The sequence below is a fragment of the Seriola dumerili genome, unplaced genomic scaffold (assembly GCF_002260705.1).
Source record: "Seriola dumerili isolate Sdu_G_001 unplaced genomic scaffold, Sdu_1.0 BDQW01000088.1, whole genome shotgun sequence".
Taxonomy (NCBI): domain Eukaryota; kingdom Metazoa; phylum Chordata; class Actinopteri; order Carangiformes; family Carangidae; genus Seriola; species Seriola dumerili.
In genome coordinates, this window is record NW_019174343.1 from 11,584,573 (window position 1) to 11,606,337 (window position 21,765).

At 40.2% G+C, this 21,765-nt stretch overlaps 1 long non-coding RNA gene across 1 annotated transcript in view; it reads right to left on the reverse strand.

The window, feature by feature from the left end:
* The window catches only part of LOC111221438, a 92,855-nt gene that overhangs the window by 13,178 nt on the left and 57,912 nt on the right, over positions 1 to 21,765 (reverse strand). Inside the window, exon 3 of the long non-coding RNA XR_002665091.1 lies at positions 684 to 732. This is a non-coding gene — a long non-coding RNA (uncharacterized LOC111221438). The remainder of the gene's footprint in view (positions 1 to 683; positions 733 to 21,765) is intronic.

A 21,765-nucleotide genomic window follows, 5' to 3' on the forward strand; every position in this document is an offset into this window, starting at 1 on the left:
GAGGTATACTGAATATACGAGAGGCCCACGACTCATACACAAGTGATGGTGATGATGAGAGTGCAGGCTGCAGGGAGAGACCGGAAAAACAAAAAGGTGCGACCAAATAATGCGCTGGTGTGACCAACTGAGAAATTGGTAGCCTGGTTACGGCCCTGGCCGCAGCTTCTTATCTTTCCTGTAAGGGGCTCTGACCGACTACATTGCCTCGAGAACTGCTTGAAAGCTACAACCCCAGTTTCCAGGTGCACAGAGAGCCGGTGCTGCCTGGGTTTTAAATGCAAGCACTGATGCTTCTGGAAAACTCGCTGGAAAGTCTCACATCCTCATCCATTATTAATAGCGCCTTAAGCCTTCCTTGTGCGCGGGATGACAAACTAAAAAGCACAAGTGGCAACTCAGTGGCATAATACTGAAGGAAGGGTTGTTAGAAATTTGAATTTCACTAGCTTGTCCTGCAGTGAGTCAACCTTTGATGTCCCATCAGTGTGTTTGCAGGGAATAGCAATTAGCTACTAACCAATGATGTCAGTGGTGAATCCCGTCCCAATGGTTAGTGAGGGGAAGACAGTTAAAGGTTACAGGTTCGAGGCTATACGGCTCTGTGCATGCATGATTGTTTGTGTAGCTTTCGTTAATTAATTTAAAATCAACCAAGTGCTGAGGTGAGGCGAAACACTTACATTGGCAGCTCATTTCTCAGAGGGCTCGATCTGAGAAGGAGGAAGTTTCCTGAAAGAGATAGGAGGAAAACTGTGTCAGCGTTTGTGTCTGCTATGAACCCATAAAACCGTGTCATGCTTTCCTTGTTAACCCACAACAAAACCAGCACATCTTTGCTGCAGACACACACCCACACACACACACACACAAACGGAGCTGAGGATAAGGCTTTGCCGTGGCGCATTGCGAATCGGGTTAAAATAATCTGATTGAGAACCAGTGCTTGAGGGCAACTTGTGTGCAGGCTGAGGCCAGAGAAGTATCAGAAATCAGCTCCACCTTGTTGTCTACTTTACTCTCTGCTGCCCTACTTTCTCTCTCTCTTCCGCCTCTCCCACACCTTGGAGCATAGTACAAAGGCACCGACTCGCTTTAGCACATTTCAATCACAGCAGTCTCCCACTCATCCATATTCCAGTCGCTTTTATAACACCTGCAGTGCTACAGAAGCTATGACAATGTTGGATCAGGGCTCTTTTCACCCCGGGCCTCTGCAAACAGTCGTACACACTCCATGTGTCTTGTCTGATAAAAGAGAAGAGTTTGATCAGCGCTTGGACACAAGATTGTGTTTGAATTGGTGTGCCTTTGGACATTTACAGTCTTTATGTGTATGCTTGAGTTTATTGCATTTATTTCTTGTGTGTGTTAAGTGTACATTACAACCCTGTCAAACATCCATTTTTAAATTTTTTTTTTATCATTTCCATTGTCAGAGAGGCAGCTCAAGCTTCTCATCACTGACTACAAAAGGCCCATACTCTGACAAGTGGCATCTACAATCTATGGTAGAACCACTCTCTGAGGTCATACATCAAACTGCATCCCAGCACTCTTGTTTTGCATTATGGATTCCCCTTTTCCTCAAAAATTCAGTGAGGAGACGCCTTTGTTCATTAGTCCCACAAGCACTCAAATACACAGTGTGCAGAAAGGTATAACCTTGATGTTAATATTCAAATGCCGCTGTGTTCAGTATTTTATGCTACTGTTTTATTCCCTCGCACATATCCAACTCGCAGCGTGGAAACGGTTGGATATTCTCTTTGATATTTTTGGTATTCATCTGTTGAATTTGATAGTAGCAAGCATTCAAAAGGAGTGAATTGCACGCAAACAACACAAGTAATTAATGCAAAAGAACAAACAGCATCAAAACAGAAACCTGTCTGTGAATGTACAGTAGACACATACATGAAATGAATATTCACAAGGTATAACAGAGTGTGTCATAGGGGTGTTTCTTGTTCTGTTTATCGTAGGCAAACACAACCATCATCTCTACACAGATCCATCAGTAGGGATTTGGGAGATGAGCCTTCACTCTAAAGCAGCCCATCATTTAAGGATCATGTAAACCTAGAGCAGAATTAGCTCGTTTTTTTTAGCTGTTCTGATGACCATACTGGAAGGTGCAGCGAAAACCTGATCGTCACGGAGACACAATATTGTAAGGGAATAACTTGGCGCGGTCTTTCCTGGAAGGCATTCATTGTGCTGCATATGGAAAGTAGCTCATTGCGCCCGAACAGTCTGCTGCTTTCCCCACTGTCTCAAACCCAAGGGCTCCCACATGCAAAATCAAGTGCTCCAAACCTTAATGACGAAAATGTTTGTTTGTCATTCCAAAATGACCCACGTGGGCATTGTCTGATCAACTGGGAAGACATTGTTGTTCGTCAGTGCTTTTACAAACTGTTGTTACATAAATATTTCACGTCACTGTTTTCTAATGTAGCACCTCTGTGGGTTAAGTTTCTGTTAGTTTTAAGTAATTAAAACACAGGTAAAACGGGGAAAGACTGCAGTCGTGGTTCAATGAAACTAGTTCTGACAGCCACCGGGAGACAAGAGGCGACAGTAGTCTCTCATGTCAAAATCATACCCAACCATCCGCCCCTAAGCATCTTCACTAAGAGGTTTTTTGGCGCTACAACCTCACGGTACCTCTGCCTTTGCTTCTGAGTGGCAACATATTTATTATTCACAGGGCCACAAGAGGCCTTTGGCAGGACAAAGTCAACAATGATTTTCAACTAATTCAACTAATTCACATCAACATGCAGGGGGCTGTGGCTCAGGTGGTGGAGTGAGCCATTCATTAATCACAGAGTTTGTTGGTGGTTTCACATGTTGAAGTGCCCTTGAGCAAGACGCTGAACCCAGCGTGAAGGCCAGTGCCTTGCAATGCAGCTCTGCCATCGTCGGTCTGCTGAGGAAGAAAAGTGCTATATAAGTGCAGACCGTTTACCATTTTAAGTGTTTGAATAAAAGACCACTGCTGTCATCTCTTGTGTGTGAGGACGGGCTCGAATATTCAAAACTGTGTTTCAAAAGAGGTTCAAAATATTATGATGCAGCTTATGGAGAGTGTTCTGGTATCCTTATCTCATCCAACGTGTCTGTTTGCAGGAGTTATCTGACATGTCTTCAAACATTTGGATGCTACTATTACTATTTGTACAGCTATAGGATGTTAGCAGTGATCCTTAACATCCCTGGTCATTAGTCTTTCCTTTAAGTTTGAGTGGCCATCCCAGGTAGCAGGTATTTTAGGATTTGCTGATGATGTTAGGGAAGGAACCATGAGACAAAAACTAAATAGGAAATTGGTTAATACAAATGCAGGATGAACTGGAAAATTAAACTGAGAGATGGTTTGAAAATGTTATGCTGTCCCTGTGGTTGGCTTTAATACCACGATACTGCAGGATGAACCTACTGCCATTCAGCCAGCGTTAGAGGTGGAGGCAATACAAAATGTCATGTTCCTCGAGCACATCATTCAGAATGACCAGTGGATGCACCACTTTGCCCTGAACATCCACAGCCATTGTAAAATTTGTAAGAACTGTTTCACCACTGTGGTTAGTTTTGATTTTTGGGACAGAATCAGCAAACACAAAACTCAAAAGTGCTGTGACCTTTTGCCATAAAATGTCAAGGAAAATTGCACAGACGCACAAATACACATACACACACCTCCTAACAGTGCTAAAGGTCATCTTGTATCAGCTTCAAAGTGTTATTCAGAGGAAATGACAAGAACAAAAACATATTCCAACATCCCCTGTTAGTAACCATTAGCAATATGAATCATATTAATTGGACATGGAATAAGGGAAGCAGTAACTGCACATGTATAAGATAAAAATAGTGAATGCTAATGGGTAAAGCTGATTCCCCTTCACTTCTTCCATGTACAGCCGAAGCTACATCAGGAATCCATTACACTTCCTAGGAGAACAGATTCTCGCACATTTTTAAGCTCATTCATAAAGCACAGATGAACTTGAACAGAAGACAAATGAAAGGCACTTTATGGAGTTTTGGGGTTGGGATCTATGCCAAACCACTCTTCCCTTGCTTCATTGCCCACTGCAGATTCGAAGGACTAATGTCAAATTGCACTTCGCGGCACTGGGTTTGTTGGGGCAGAGTAAGATAAATTAGAAATGAGATTGGGAAGCAGATTGAGGTATCAGGCTGGGGGGATCTGCTGATTGGGCTCTTCATTTAGAGAATGCATTATAAATGTCTGTTCACTGTGGAGAATCTCTCTCTCTGATGGAATGCATGGACTTTAAATCCTGATGGAAACTGGCCTCAAATGAGAAACAATTACATTAGATTAAATGTTTCCGATTTTGCAGCTAAATTGAGTGCACTGATGATTGACGATTACCACAGCAGATGTCTCGCAGCAGGAAAAACTGCAGTTTTTAATTGAACAAAAACAAAAACAAAAACAAAAACAAAAAAACAACATTTATTTAGCAAAAATTTCAGCAAGCTATATTTCAAGTAGGGACTTAGATCAAATTGGGCTTTGGCCCCAGACACCTCACCCAACTTCATGTACATGACAACCTAGTCATATTCATTTTGGTGTTATCTAAGGTGGAGAAATCTTTTTTTCCTCCAAGAGGTGACCTGAAAAAAACAGGTAGTGGATCTAAACACGATAAAAGTCTCTGTGGTGCCCTGGTAAGAACTAATGTATTATGCATTACTTACTGAGAGCTCTTGAGGGTCATTATGGTCTGTCCATCCCCTTGTACACAGGGACACAGTGATGCTGTTAAAGCAGGGACTTCTGTTCAGCTTTGCAGAGGTTTAAGATTTACTCAAAGTATATACATTTGTCACAGTAGATTACAAATATTGTAGGTAAGTTGTGACAAGTTACATTTACATTTACATTTAGTTATTAACTTTTTGTAACAAATGGTACTTAGGGTAATCTTAATGCAGCATACATTTCACTCATACTCAAGCAGATTTTGAAAGAAAGAAAAAAGACGAGTTTTTTTGGCATTACATTGGGTATAGGGATGGCATTTGGTCAGTCCTGTACTTTGGTCCGGACTGAAATATCTCAACAATTTGGGATGGATTTCCATTAAATTTTGGTGATCCCTAACTTTTCCTCTTGTGCCACCATGGTTTCAAATGAAATGTCCTGACAACTACGGGATGGACTGCAATCAAATTGTGGTAATAACTTGTAATAACTTTGGTGATCCGTTTATTTTTTAGATCTTTATCAGATCACAATCATTACCCTCAGCTGCACTTTTAATTTTCACTGGGAAGTGTTAGCATGCTAGCATGCCGAACCAAGATGTTAGCATGGAAAACATTATGCCTGGTTATCATCAGCATGTTAGCATTGTCACTGTGAGCACGTCAGTCAGCATGCTGACATTAGCATGTAGCTCAAAGCACCGCCTCACAGATTGATTGTAATGCCATTTACTTTTACCCGCAGCTCTATCAGTCCCCTAATGTATTAAAGTGACATGAGTGCATACTCTTCATTATGCTGGAGCTGCAGTGGAGGATACAGATGAACCAACACATTCCTAGCCTTGAAAATCACTTTCAAACATCACTAGCAGCTCATGCCGTCAGACCAGCTCTGAACACTGGTTTGAGGTGAAGTCAGTCCATTTAGACTGTGTTTACGCCCACAGGTTCAACAGTCTATAAATACTGCATCACATACATCATAAGTTACTTGTGAAGCTGAGTTGTCTCTTCACCACATACTTTCTTAATCTTACTCAAGTTGTTAAAGTGATGGCCGCTTTCCTTCCACTACAGTACTATTGTCTGCTATTCTACCCACATATGACTACCACACACATATACTTCTATGAGATATAACACGATATCATTACACAAGTACATGTTTTAATTTCCTGATTTATTCTGGAGTGTTTCAGAAACGCAAGGATGAGAGACAAAGTCATTTCTCAACCGTGAAATCCAATTACTGAATAACCTGGAGGTCACCATGTACAGGTGCAATATCAAGCAAACATACATTATTTAAAGGCTATAACTGCAGTATGTAAATTGTGCACAGTTATGTAGATGTTGTTGAAACTATATTGAACTGAAGAGGAAAATGCTGGTTGAAAAGGCCAACATACGAGAGTCCTTTAGAAAGCTGTTGGGCCATTTCATCAAGAGGACGAGGAGAACTTTACCACTTATACAATTAGTAGTATTCAGGGAGCAGATGGGAGGCAACTTGAGTGTGACTGACGATGAATCCCATGAGTGAGACAGTGTGACAACGCTTTTAGAAAGAATCACACGCTCATTCCAAAAAATCTCAGCATGTTATAATTATGCTAATGACTCAGTAGCTGCCAGCGGATATGGCAACTGTATTAAATGTGGTCACTGCAATAAAGGATTTTCTGTGTGTGTGTGTGTGTGTGTGTGTGTGAGAGAGATGTGGGTGCAACAAGACAAATGCCAACATTATGTTCATTTATTAATGTTAAATTTGAAAATAATCCTCTTGAATCCCTTTGATCTTGAAACAAAGACATTTATGGTGATATTAGTATCATCATGATTTGGTGATTAACAGATTGAGAATAGATGTAATCTGAAGTTTCTGAAGAATAGGAGCGAGTATCTCAGTTTTCCCCATCTTTAGGGGTTTTGCATCTATCCATCATATTATATTTTGATGAAAGCAGCCTGGAATTAAATGACCAGTGTGTAGGATTTTCTATTGGCAGGAATATAATAATAATAATTATAATTATATTTTCAGTAGTGTGTAATCAACTGATCATTATTATTTATTAGTAAATGATAAACATTGTTTATTTTTCTTCCTGTTATTATTACTATTGTTATTATTGTTATATATTTATTTATTTATTTTTGGACTTTTTTTTCTCTTTCCTGACTTTGTATATATATTGTCTATATTTGAATGTATATATACAGTATATATATATAAGTGTATGTATGTAGGTATGAGTGTACATATGTATATTTCTTGTATATATATTAGTACAACTTTTTTTTTACCTTATTGGTGAGACTGTTTGGGGGGTGTAATATGTTTTATTTGTTTTCAACTTAAAAATCAATAAACAGAGCATTAAAAAAAAGAAAAAAAAAGTAGTGTGTAATCACCTGAAACTAAGAATCATTGTGTTTCTGTTAGCTTAGACACACACACATCTACATAGGAAGCTGGTCCTCTTCCATGGAGCCCACCATTGTTTCTACAGTAGCCCAGAATGGACAAACCAAAGACTTGCTCTAGAGAGGGCCTTTCGCCTTAATACACTGCCTGAAGGCCACTGTAGCTTTTCCTACAAGCTTGGAAAGGGAGGGGTGAGGGGAGGCTTATTCACTTGGTTGCAATCTGCTTTAATCAAGATAGTAACTCTCACTGATGAGCTACATTCAAAATAGTTCAACACAGTCTCTTTTATTGTTAATTTTAAAAACATGCATTATCATATTTAATCAAGCTCTGTGGGCACAAGTTTTGTATTAGTCATGTTAGTTATCCAGCGACAAAACGAAACGGAGAAAATTAAAGCAAAAAATAATTTGTTTTTCTCTTTACTTTACTTGGGTATAATTAAAGAACTCCTCAACTCGAACACATATACATTTGAATGCTTTCAAATCTTCTACCAGCAACTACATGTCAGTGAAAGTATTGAACTCCTCGGCAGTACATCAGAAGCTGTTTGAGGACTACTGTCTGTTTTCATGTTTGTACCCTCCATGTTCCGAGTGAGGGGATGAAGTACAGACAGAGAGAAAGAGAAAGTGGAGGAAAAGCAGCCAGATCAGGCCGTCCTCAGGGCTGAAAAGTTATAAACAAGAATTAGTTGAATAAGTGGATGCCAAGTTTCTGCTCTTGCTAATCTAAGGAGTTTTTGTTTCGGTTCCAAACAAACCACCAAGTCTTCAGGGATGCAGTGTCAGTGCTAGACAAAGATCTTTTTTGTAACAAAGGCCTCTCTCTTTATCTTGTCATTAAACTTTTTATTAGACTCAACCCATACAAAACTCAACAAACAAACAAATACATTTGACTTTAAGAGCACCAATATTCATTACTCTGCAGCTTTGACATATAGCCTTTAGGTTCTCAGTGTTACCATCACCAGAAATACATCTCAAACACTGACGTCCACTGACCTCATCACCCATGGTGCTTCACACTACTACTACTAAATACGACACTAACAAAAACAAATAAATCAATTAGGTAATTATAATGTACTTAAACATTGGTGCACTTCTGCATTACATATTTGAACGTTACATGAGTAGGACACATAAAAACAACCTATTATACATCTGTCACTTTTTTACACATATTCACAATTACATCATTTTCCTCTGTGGTCCATTTTAGTACCACATTTTCCAAGTTCTCCATAGTCTGATTTTTCTGTATATAACCTATTTTTTCATGGTCATAACTTTATAAACGGCCCATTTGAGGATGGTATAGTTTTGCTTTAGGCGGGTTTTTTCTTTGAACAAGTTCAAAGAACAAGTTCAGAGAACATTTTGAAAAAGTTTTGGGAACATCAGTTTCTTATTCTTCCATTTCCTGCAGATGTTTTAATGGGATCACCAAAGGTTTCCTTGAGACAGGATTTCATTAAATGTAATTTCTTTAAACTGATGTTGAGCTTACCCTAGATAATTTCTTTCTCTGTTGACGCAGCTCTTAATCAGCAGTTGTATTTCAAACCACTCCTGAGCTTTCTGACAGCTAACTGAATACCTGATTTATGTTTTGTGCTGGCCAGTCTTAACATTCAAAATCATTCCAGAGGTGATTTATGAAATGACTTTTTGTATATTCTTAAACTTTCACTTACCACATTATTTGAAATAGTGAGTGGCAGCACTCTTTTTTTTATCTTGACTGCAGTCTGCTTCACCATGATACTGTTATCTTTGATATTTTGTACATGATTTTGTTTCAAACTGATTTTTTGGTTTGGCAAATTGTACTTTCAGTTTCAGTTTGTTATGTGAATGTTTGGTATATGTTTTTTGACTACAAAGATGCACTGGTGTTCAGCTGACTTCTAACCACAAGACTTCATGCTATGAATGCAATAAATTCAAATATAATGTTTCTTTTTTAATTGCAATAAATACAGGTCCTGTATGATCTGAGCTCGATTTTAGATCAATTTGCCTGCTACTTGTCAAACCTTTCTTTTTCTTTGCCTGTGTCATTATTGGATGAAGATGTTTAGATTTTGATGAACCTCTAAAGGAAACTGGTTGTTGACAGAGAAGTTGGTTCCTTTTATTTCCTAGAATTAAAAAGGTACAAGTCAATTAGCCATCCAAATCAATTACAGACACCCTTAATTAGAATAAATTAGTCTTGATACACCAGTCCCTTGTCTTGTGTACTCAACTCAGAACTGCAAAAGCTGACTCTCTCCTCAGTCAATATATCTTCTTCACTTGTTTTATTGTTTATGGAATATGAGAAAAGACAGAGCCTTATGTTGTATAGTAAAAGATAAAGTACATGCAGCTCAGTGGTTTTCTGCACATACTGTGCAAACAGTCATTGACCAACCAATCAATGCTCTTTCAACCATGTGAGACTGTTAGTATTGTTTAGCCTATTTGTGTTTGTATTACAGATTGAATCTTCCATTAAACTGAACATTAAGTATAAGACTTGACATAAATCTTGAAATACGCTGCCCTCACCTGCACCTGTTAATAACAACAGAACCCATATATGTTTCAGTCGAGGACAGCCGAGTGGCAGACGGTGTAAATGGAGACTGCTGGTAAAATGCAGGCCGACTGTGAACGCAGCACGCTAACTCTGCAGGACCTGGCTCAAGAGAGAGATGCACTGCCTTCAGCTAATACACACACACACACGCACACAAACACACACACACTGAGCATACTGTACTTATGTGTTTGTGCTGTGCATGGATGCAGCTATTAAACAGAAACACACAAAAACATACACACTGACACACAAACATGCATCCCGCATGTGCTCGTGCACATGAATAAACACACACACACACACACACACACACAAGCACAAACACAGGGACAGAGAAGCAGGCTCTCGAGGCAGACAACACCTGTCCCTCTCTGTCCTGCTTGTCTTTCTCTCAGGGGCTGCAGCTATAGCACAAGGTGAAATAGCCGGGAGATATAAAGTGAAATGGAGCTTCATTTTCTGTCACTGGCCATAGGCATACACAAACACACATGTATGTAAACACAGGTGACCAGAGTCTGGGAGTCCACTGACTGATGGCTAGAGGCAGCAGTGAGGAAGGACTTGGACTAAATTACCACATCATTTCATCTGACTGTTTTTAAGTGTCAGTAACAATTTATCTCTGCTGCCTCCGTGTATGGAGTATGAAGTGGTAAAGGTATTATTTAGCACCTACTTGAAATTATGATTGAGGGTGGTGAGATGAAATGGATGGTAATGAAAGCCCACCTTTCTTTCAATTTTATGCCTGTGAAATACTGTCTATCTTTATATCTGAGTGGATGTGTGTGTGTGTGTGTGTGTGTGTGTGTGTGTGTAGCAGCTTTGTATCCTATTTATTTCAGAATTGTTTAATCAGGGATTATTTAAACTGCTGCTAATGTTTAATGATGATATTACCCAGTCTATTATTGATTTATTAAAGTGGAAATAGACAACTTTTTTTGTTTTAACTCATGATTCGTATGGTTGTTTGTTTCTTGCTTTGGACAATAGCAAGGCTGACAGCAGTAGCCATGTTGCTAACACTATCGCTAGCAGCCAGAAACAAACCATTCACTGTCCGTTTCATAATTTAACAAAATATCACGTGAAACGTACTTTATTCTTCTTAGTGTTGACAGTGCCAACATTAATACCACTTGGACATGCTAGGGGGAAAGTTCCTGAGCCTGGGTGTCCCGGCTAAATGGACCACTGGCCAAGTCTCATGCCAAGAATCTGTGTGTCACATCAACCTTATAAGTTGGGGAGCAAAACAAGAATCTGTGACAGGTCAATCAGACTTGTAGAGATTTCACTCAAAAGCACATAATTTCCTAATTATGCTTGCCAATAATTGATCATGCAATCTAACACAAGTTTGGCTAGAGCTGAAAGAGAACAAGCATTATTTCTGAACTATTTTAGCATACACTCCTCTTCTTTTGCTTTTGGTTTTTATAAAGGCTAAAAGAAGACACAACCCTCTAATCTCTTTAGACACCAACTATCACTCCTGTTCCCTGATCACCATGAAAACAGCTTCAGCATGTTGAAAAATCCAAAGTTTGACAGCACTGCCATTCCTTGTTACGACTGTAAAGCTATGATTGGACAGTCACTATCTGTGGGCGGGCTTAAATTCACTGCAGACATTTTGATGAATGACATGTATCAATGGATTTCCATAATTATTTTGAATAATGCAGAAGCTGCAAAGAGCTACTGTAGTTAACGTATGTCTGAATGGTAGATACAGAAGCTTATGTAACCCTGTCAGTACAAACAGGTTACAGCTGCTGTTACAAGTTAAAAGAATAACTCACTAATTGTCTGTTACACATTTAAAAAGACAGTGGTCTGTAATAAGATAAAAAATTCTGTGATATGGAAAAATGTGTGATTCATGAGAAACAATTCATAGGATGTGTTTAAAAATTGTTGCATAACAGAGAGAGGGTTAAAAATGCTAAAATGTCTTTAATTCATTTAGTGTTAATTTCATTCTTCCTTGTTAAAATGTTACACTATAATAGTATTATCAGTGATCTGCAAAGTGGTCTTACTCTGCTAACCTGAGATTGATTGCTTTTGTCTCCACCCACATATTTAGGAGAAATCAGACATGCTGTTATAATTTTATAATATGAGTTTGAGTGTCAGGAGAATGTGTGCAAAGTTAGTGCGAAGTTTTGCAGAACAGTAGTGTGTATGAGCCCCTGCTTGTTAGCTGAGGTCAACCTGTCACTGCCCCGCCATTTGTAAATTCACCTGTTTACAAATGTTACTGTATCTTACACCGTTGATCATACATTGTTTATTTAGTAATTCTCATGAGTTTTGTGAGAGTTGCTGAGCTGTAGCTACATGTTGTTTGCCAGTAACAGTAGAGAAAATCAGAATTATATCTGTTGTGGAGGTGTGTTTGTTTTTAAACGGTGTACATACAATTGATTATTCATTCGAGTAAAAGCTCTCACTGAGATAACAACACTCTATCACAGCTGAGCTCTGCAACCACGCAAAATGATTTCATGTCAGTGAAGCTACCAGAGAACAATGTGGCCATTCTGCCTCCCAGCAAGGTTGCAGAATGGCAATGTGGGTAATGGTAAGTGAGCCTGAGGTTAGCAAGCGTCCACATCAGGCTGGTCACTGTGTCCGACTGCTGGGTCTTAATGGTAACATGATTATTTCCCACCTTGTGATGGGACTATGCAATAAAAGTATCACCAAAGAGATGTGTATCTAACAAGGTCGGAATACAATTGCATCACTGAGCCATGAAAGCAAAGACGCAATATGACACCTCAAATTTTCAATTACACTGGCAGGAAGCAGCCATTAAGCTGCCATTACTGTTATTAAACTCTCTGCTGTCTTTATTGCAGGACGAAACTCTGGAGACACTTTCCAAGCCCCATTAGGAGACATAGACATATACGTGTAACTGAATAAGTCACATTCAATTACATCCCATTGAGACCCACAGCATTACCAATGATGCTATTACCGCTGTCTGGAATATGGCGACGGTACTGCCAACAACCTGGCTATGGCAGTGATTCTCAATTTAACATCCTGTTTATTGGTTTAGAGCAGCTGCTGACGGCAAAAAGTCGAAGCTCATTCCATCCCTGCTACTGTGATATTGTTAGCCTTGAACATAGCGTCACCGGGCCCTTTGTGAGTTACAGGCCAGCAGCCTGGCCATTTGAAAGGAGAAGAGAGTACAGAAGAGAGTGGGCTGAGAGGGATAAAACACTAACTGAAACAAATGATGTGCTTGCAGCACCTGACCAGACGGCCCAGATTCATGAGAAGCAAAAGATGGATGAGTGTCGGTGAGGATGCGTGCATGAGAGGAGGGAATTGGATTTTACAGAGGCACACGCACAGAAACAAGATGGATGGATGCAGACCAAGCCATCCTGTCTCCAAGGCTAGTGGCTCTGCTGTCTGATACCTCAGAGGGCTCGGCGAAGGGAGGGCCAGCACGTCACATTTAACAGACAACAAGGAGGGAGGACAGGCACGCTGGAAAGTAGGACAAGAACAGGCTGGCCTACTGTAAAAGCCCACGGGATGTTCATAGATAAAGAAAGACCACTCAGACTGACAGCAGAGTGCTGCGTTTACTGAGCTGCAACAATAGCCTGTCAAGACAGCAGGAAAGCAGCACATGTGATTAGAAGCTTTTATTAAAGCTGTTGAAGTTGCTATTTATATTTACTTGTGGCAATGGATTAGTCAGCAGCTACTGTTTATTACTGGTTTGAGCTAAAGCTAACTATTATTTACCTTTTCCTTTTTCACAATAGCGATTTACAGTGGCCTGCCAGTCACACATGGTAATGGCTACTGAAGCCTAAGAGACCACTGGAGGAAGGTCACAGCCTTAACATATCTACAACTGAGCTGCATATGTTCACAGCCATTACAGAAACCTGACGTGTAACACACTGACATGCCAATAATTTAACAGTCTCAGGGTCATTACAATTTGAAATCCCACAAGACAAGAGGTGTCAGAAATTGATTTTTATGCTAGTTTGACTTGGAAAGGAGAGCAAAGGTGCAGAATGCTCACCTCACTGTGTTAAAAAGTCAGTATTTCTTCAACCAACATTATTTAAATAGAATTACTAATGACATCCAGTCAAGTTGCAGTTTACATCCATGTCTGTCCAGACTCATGTAGTGAATACTGTGTGTTTTTCAGTGAAATGAAAGTTATGGTAGAACACAAAGTCATGACAGTAGACAATGATGGGTGTTGCTGGAAATAAGCTACAAATTCTAAATGGATAATTCACACACATCTATACAATCACCATAGCTTCAAGGTGAGCACCCGAGATTAGTGTCACCAATTCAGTATCAGACCAAATGCAAACTACGGTCACCATCTTCCCCTCTGTTCCTGAGTTACAGTGTTCTGTATGGCCAGAAAAATGTTTTTGCATAATATCATGATATCACAGTGAAGTTGACTTTTGACCTTTTGGATATAAAATGCAATCACTTCATCATTTGCATCCTGTTAGAAATTTGTGTGAAACTTTTAATAATTTTACGAATTACTGACCACAAAAATCTAATCATTACATCCTTGAGTCCAAGTGGATGCCAAATTTGAAGAAAATCCCCTGGAGGACTTCCTGAGAAGTTCACAAGAATGGGACGGACATATTCATGGACAACCCAAAAGCATAATGCCTCCGGCCACAGCTGTCGCTGGTGCAGAGGCACAATAAACAATGCAATCCAATTATTTTTATCCTTCCATTTTCAGAGAGAGATAACGCGGGAGAATAAGCAGCTTCAGTAAACCACTTTAAGTGAAGAAAGAGGGACAGAAGGGCATGGAGAGGAATCTGGGCTAAGCACAGAATGGTCTCAATATGCTTCTCCTCAGAATAATAGTCTCTAAATGGTCTGCTTTGTGTTTTTCCTCCTGATAAAAACGAGCATGTAGCAGACATCTGGACAGTCTTCGAGCACTGGCACAAACATCTGCTACGGCTCAGCGGCAACAAGATTGTGTGTGGACAACTGTGCAGGTGTTCCTCCAAGAATATACACGCAGATTTCTCCGTGCTGGAAATTGACATAATCACTTCATTTGTGTCAGCTGTTTTGCTGGGGGGTGGGGGTGGGGGGGCGGCAAGCAAATGATCAGTAGCTACCATTACTGAGAACAACTGGCATCATCTGTTACCATCTGCACCAAAGATCACTGTTGAACGAATCTGAAAAGTAATTCTAATACTGGGGAGCAAACAGAAATGTTGATGTCTTCAGGTTTGTTGAGAGTGACACTGTGATTAGAAATGAAAATTTGCATCATATTTGTGGAATTACTGGACGGATTTATCTGATGTAGTAATTGCGCAGCTTTGATTGCCTTTTGTTGTTCGGTAATCACGGCAAGTGGAGTCTTAGCGTATGAACAAACAGAGCTGTGGAGCGGCGTACAGACGTGCAGATGTCCCTATACTTTGTGTGTAACTTCTTGGTGTTTCATCACTATTACGTAAGGACCAGCTTTCCATGTGAGATGTTGGGTGGAGATAAACTCAATCAAAAGGAAGTTTTAGATGATGGCCCCTTGATACTGAGACACTGATACTTGTCTGTCACTTGACACAGTGACAGAGCTTGCGTCAAATAATGATTACCATACTGTATGTTTGATGACATTTGAAGCTTAAAATGTCACTGAACCTCAGAAAGGCTTTGATCCACGGTTTTGGTATGTACAACAAAATGGGCAATGCATTCAGTTCCTTTGATGGTAGGAAAGAGAGTGTGGCTGAAGGCCAGACAAATATAAAGACCAGGAGAGAGGTGATCAAGACCTAAAGGTATCCTGTGGAGTTTTTACTTTCACAAAAAAAAGTTATGTTTCTATATAATACAAAACATATCAGGAGTGAAATAGGCAGTCAACGGCTGCGTATTTCCACCTTGGAACTGCAGTGAACCAATAATGGTCTCAAAATCGGATTCACACAGCCAGGGATTTGTACGTCATATAACTGAGGAACCAAATGGCAAATGTGTGCCATTAAATTTGGTACAGTCACGACCTCTCAATATGCACTATAATAACTTTGGCGATTCCTTTACGTTTCATCTAGCACCATCATCAGGTCAACATTTCACTTTGTTCAATAGTTACATTCATTGCCAAATACTTACCAGCTGAAACTAAAGATGGTGGCGCTCACTATTTTAAAACAAAAACCTGTAAAACATTTGAAATGAGGTTGCCCTGCTGTACAAGCACATTCTGCTAATCCCATTATGATATGAACAATCTGTTCCCAAACTTTGCTCCATCCATCCATCCATTATCTATACCGCTGATCTGTGCAGGGTTGCGGGGGGGCTGGAGCCAAACCCAGCTGACATTGGGCAAGGGCAGGTTGCCAGCCTATCACAGGGCTGATATACAGAGACAAACAACCACTTGCACACATTCACACCTATGGACACTTTGGAGTCACCAATTAACCTAATGTGCATGTTTTGGACTGTGGGAGGAAGCCTGAGTACCCGGGATTCAAACCCAGGACCTTCTCGCTGTGAGGTGACAGTGCTATCCACTGCTCCACCGTGCTGCCCCAAAACTTTGCTGATAAAATGAAATAAACACGATAAAGAAAATGTGCATTCTTGCTCAGACAAATCACTTATAGATAAAAAAAAATATTAAAGGAAAATGTGTAAATCCTGGGCTTTACCACTCTGTAGGAGCTGACATAGGCTAATGTTGCCTAATAAAACATTTATTATTGTGACTCATACTGTAATATGATATAACCTAAGTGCTACTCACTGTAATACTTTAACAAGTGAATATGGATATCAGGAGATCAAATGAATATGTGCAACTTTTATCAGCATTTTTTGTGTATATCTGACTTAAAAATCTTTAATCAATAAAGTGATTTGTTGAGGTTATAGCTGTTTTAATTTCTGGACACCAGAAGACATTACATCGATGTCCATGATCAGTAAAGCTGCTGATCTTTTTTCAAGTCACATGGTAAGAAAGTCCCAAAGCTTCACAAGGCTTTGTCCGCCTATCATCACTCGACTCAACAGCCCCAGAATCACAATGAGGTCATTCTAATGAAGAAAAGAAATATGGATTCTACCACTGAAATACTTCCTGCTACCTCGTGTGGGTGTATTAGGAATCAAGGACTCTTTGCCTTTTGATCACACTTAAAACAATGTTCTCTTTCTCTGATATGGGTTCAATAGCAAGGTGTAAAACAGTGTTCTGCTTTAAAGTATGCTTTTCTGGCAGCTCACTTCCCCTCATGACACCTAAACCAAAGTCAGTGCCAAAATATATGAATTTATGGATGACGTGCGCCGATTGACTCCTTGGTCAAAGAAATTATCACACTTTATTACAGGACATTTCATGCTAATCAAATCTGGGGCAATGTTAGGGAACGCTGAAATCAGACAAAGTATTATGAGTTGATGGATGATACATTGGACCTGTGGAGTTTCAGGAAATGAGAACTGGCTGCGATTGATTTTCTCAGATGAGAATGTGGAGCACAGCGTGATGCATTTTTCTGTTCTACCAGGTTTTGTTCTTTGAGTCCTCTTGAGGATAAACCACAGTTACACGCACACGCATGCACGGGCGCGCACACACACACACACACACACACACACACACACACACACACACACACACACACACACACACACACACACACACACACACACACTTAGGGACTCTTAACTTTCTTTTGCAAGTCATTTACATACCAGAGATCTTGTTCTACTTGACACCTCCTTGTAAATGATTGACATGTGTAAGTCTACATTTGACTGAATAAGAACAGTTTGGAACAAAATTTTATATGGTGTTTATTTCCAAAGGTCAGATCATGAACTCTTCCTGTCCACCTCACCAATATATTTTGGTAGGAAACCTGTGCTGTTCTCTCATCCTCTCTGTCCCTGTAAATTTTGTCTGCCACACCCTTAGAGGATGTAACAATAAAAGGAGTTGTCTCTGAGGTCTGCCTTTTTGTGTCAAAGCCTCTGTTGTTTCTCACTACTTGCATAGTTGAACAACTTCTTAGTTTGTCCTATGGGCTAGTTTGACAGACTGATACTGCACAGTTGTGACTTGTCCAGGAAAAAGCCTGTGGCACTGGTCACTTCGCACAGACAACCTCCAAAGCCTTATAGCTCTATCATTTCACAAGCTGATATTGACTTTTTCGGTTCGATCATTGTCTCTGCAGTTGAGAAGGTCTAAGCTGAATCAGAAGGTGTCCCGCTTCTCTATTTCCACATCTGTGACTCACTCCCAGGGGACCCTTCAAAACAACAATGATGTGCTGCGGTGACGCTCTCTGCACTAGTGTTCCTAGTCATCACTACTGGAACACTTCCTTCTGCTCCCTGCACCAGTGTGGAGGGGAGTCCCAAACAAAAACATGACGCAAGGACCAATGTGATGCTGTTTTTCTGCTTTAATAATTCACTGTTGTCAAGTGGAGGTCTATATTCTGCTGCCGTCTGTTGACAGAAGCCTCACCACCAACGCTACTGTTGTTGCTACTAGACTCTGCCCTACATACTGTACGTTTGCCCCAACACACTCAGCTAACTGTGTCTGCTTTAAAAGGCACTGCAGAGGGAGGTGCTCTTGTGCTCAGGTGCTCTTTGTCCGCTCTAGCGTCTTTAAAAAAAAAAAAAAGAAAAAAAAAAGGAGGACAGAGTGGAAGTGAGACTCTCGCAGCATAAACAGCATAAAGAACTCACCCACTGAACAATGGCTAGAGGAGCACAATCACTAGGGCCTCACATTGAGTTTTAAAGACTGAAACAATTCCATAGGCCACACAGTAAAACACTTGAGCTGAACACTATAGAAAGAGTCATTTTTATGAGCATTTTCCGGGGTCAGACCGAGATAAATAAGAGGATGTAAGGACTATACACATCCATTACAACATAACAGCGGTCTCTATGAAGGGCTGCAATTTTTCACCGTCTCATTTTGTTCTGTGTTGCCCACAGTAGGACTGAGCAATGTATCGTGATACAGTATACTTCAAGGCACTTAATTACATGCAAAACATTGAAAAATTAATATTGCCATCCAGTAGTCCTTCTCAAAAAAAAAAATCACTTTCAACATTCAATATTGTTTTTCTATTTGTTTATTTCTACTGCAGACGTCTTATAATTGATGCATTATAACAGCTTTTACTCTTTGTAACAGATTAATATGATAACAAATATGTAACTTTTTTTATACCTCACTTTTACTGTTGGAAGCTCACTGGCTGAAGGACATTTATTCTTTTAGTCTTCCAGCTCTAAACAACATTAACTACAGCTACAGCAACAGTTGAAGCTGCACACACACTGAAGCACCCAGAGGCTGCACAGGAATCAATTCATAGAAGTAGTTCAGCTCACACTGAGTCCTCATTTTGTTTGGCTACGGCTCTAGCTTTGTACTCGTATGACAGTCCTCTACATGTTGTACTGAATTGTAAACGCATGAGTCAACTGAATTGTACACTTTGGTCTCATACCATTAGACTGTGCATTCCTAATTAAATCTGGAATGATTAATGAGGTGGGCTAATGTTTTTCACATGAATGAAAAACAGAAAAGATTACATGGTCAGATGAGGTAGAAAATAATTAAACAGATCTGTGAATAACCCACTTAAACAGAAAATAATGCAGCACACAGTAATTAATTGAAGCACTTATAAAGGCATATCTCACACTGAGACAAAGAAATGACAAAACCTCACAGTGGCTGTGAAGTCTTATTATCTTGACACAGACATACTGCGGCAGATATCTAATTTACGGAGCTAAAACCTCGAACATAATTAATCAAACTATGGAATCAAAACAATAGATTAGCATTTTCTACTTTACTCTGAGGCAACTGTTGTCAGTTTTCTTATTCATACATATTTCCTTCTCTGGGATAAAAAAGCATATGCTTGTTCCTGTGATTTAAATAAATAGGACGGCTCCTGCTTGAGGCTCTCCCTTAAATTTTCCACTTCATATCCTGAGTCAGACCGTGTAAATATGACAAACAGCCATGCCAGTCAGTCACAGAGTAATCCGGTGTCACCTGCAGAGAGGAACGATCAGGACAACTGGTGTTTTCACCTGCTCGCTGTCATTCACGGGGCAGGAACTCTCACTTAATGACGAGAGGGTCGGCCCGAATCCTCGTTTTTCCTGAAGCGATTTGGAGCGAGAAATTCATCCGTCAGATGTGAATAGGTGATTCACTGACAGATGTGTCACCGGATGTGTTCTCAGGCTTAAGCTGTGGATGATTTTAGCTGGTTCACGGAGAAGACAAGACGGGGGATGAGTTGGCGCATTTCTCTGACCTCGGTGGCTGATTAATGACCTGCTATGTACAGCTGCTGGGAGTTTGGCTGATGCTGAAGATTCACAGGTGAGGAGAATGCAATTAGCACGGATGGAAGAGGCATTCAGTGCGGTAGGAGTAAACACAGCGCGAGCACTGCTCTACTTTTACCGACACAACTTTTACAGGAAAAAAAAAGTAAAAGAAAGAAAAACTTGGCTGTGGGCCATTTTCAGCTGAGCCATGCTAAAGAGTGAGCTGCGCCAGCCCACTAGCCTTTGCTGTGGTCCAGGCTTTGTGTCAGAGTGAAGCATCTTGAAGTATACTCCTCCACTAAACAGGCAGTGCTTCAGACTCAACAGGATTGCTCTCTTTCTTGCCGCCTACCGCAACTTAACGCGTCACATTTAAAATGCTAAGTAGAATTGAATATGTCAACCATAACTACAGAGACTCTATTAGTCCTCTTTAATGTAAATCACAGAGACGTTGGAAGACTCCTTTGAAGAGTGGGAACATTACTGTGTCAATGCCAGAGGCTTTAGAGGTGCTCAGGCACTGGCGAATCCACAGAAATACAGCTTAGTCATCTGTGTTGTGTGTTTGCGGGTGTGTGATATCACCGACTTCTTCTTTCTCTCCATACCATCCGCATTATCTGTCTCTCTTCTTCCTCATTGCTCATTGCTACTGTATGTCACTTAAGCCTAATGAAATGTCTTTCCTCCACCTTTTTTTTTTCCTTCATCTGCGTGTGCTGAAAAAAGGTCTCTCCGCTCGTAGTCGTGCTCGGGTTCTTTGTATCTCGCCCCCCTCCTCCCCCTCTCCCGTCTTTCTCCCTGTGTGGCTGCTGAAAGCTCTTTAAAGATGCCCCGGGGGCTTAACCACTTTGACATTATTACATGAGCCTGTCTCACTCAAACCAATCCCAAGCCAATTGAGAAGCTTACGTCTTTGCCACAGCGGCTTTACTAAGAAGAGGGAAGCTCCTTGTCCACTGACATGACCAAACACAGACCGTAGACTTTAACACACCTGACTCATTCACGCTTTCCTGCTATATTTTCAACTGCAGGATAGTCAGCCTTAAAAATAAGAGAAAAACATAATTTACATTTCTTGAGTCCATTTGTTTTCACCACGCATTGCACTTCTCCCGAAGAGCAGATAGAGCTACAGGGCAATCTTATATAATCCTCAAGTTAAATATTCTATAAGTGCTATAGGTTATATACTGTTGTGACTCACTGTGGTGTAATGAGAATCCTAATCGTCTTATGTTAAAGTAAAACAGCACATCACGTAGCAAAGTTTGCATAATTCAAATGTCTGCAGCACATATACATTAGGTGCTCAGGGGGACCACCTTTATTAGTCTGCGCACTCTGTATTGTAAATTTATGTTTTGAATATGAAGTGAAATAGTTTTGATTGTAGGTAACACAGCAGATGAGAATTTTTAACAGTTATTCTAAGTCTTTTTATTACTGCCTTTTACTACTGTAAAGTAGCAGTCTTCAAAAGTTTTCCAAGTTCAATCACTTCAATCATGCACACCCCCTACCTGCAGACAATCATCGTTTGAATTTAAAGG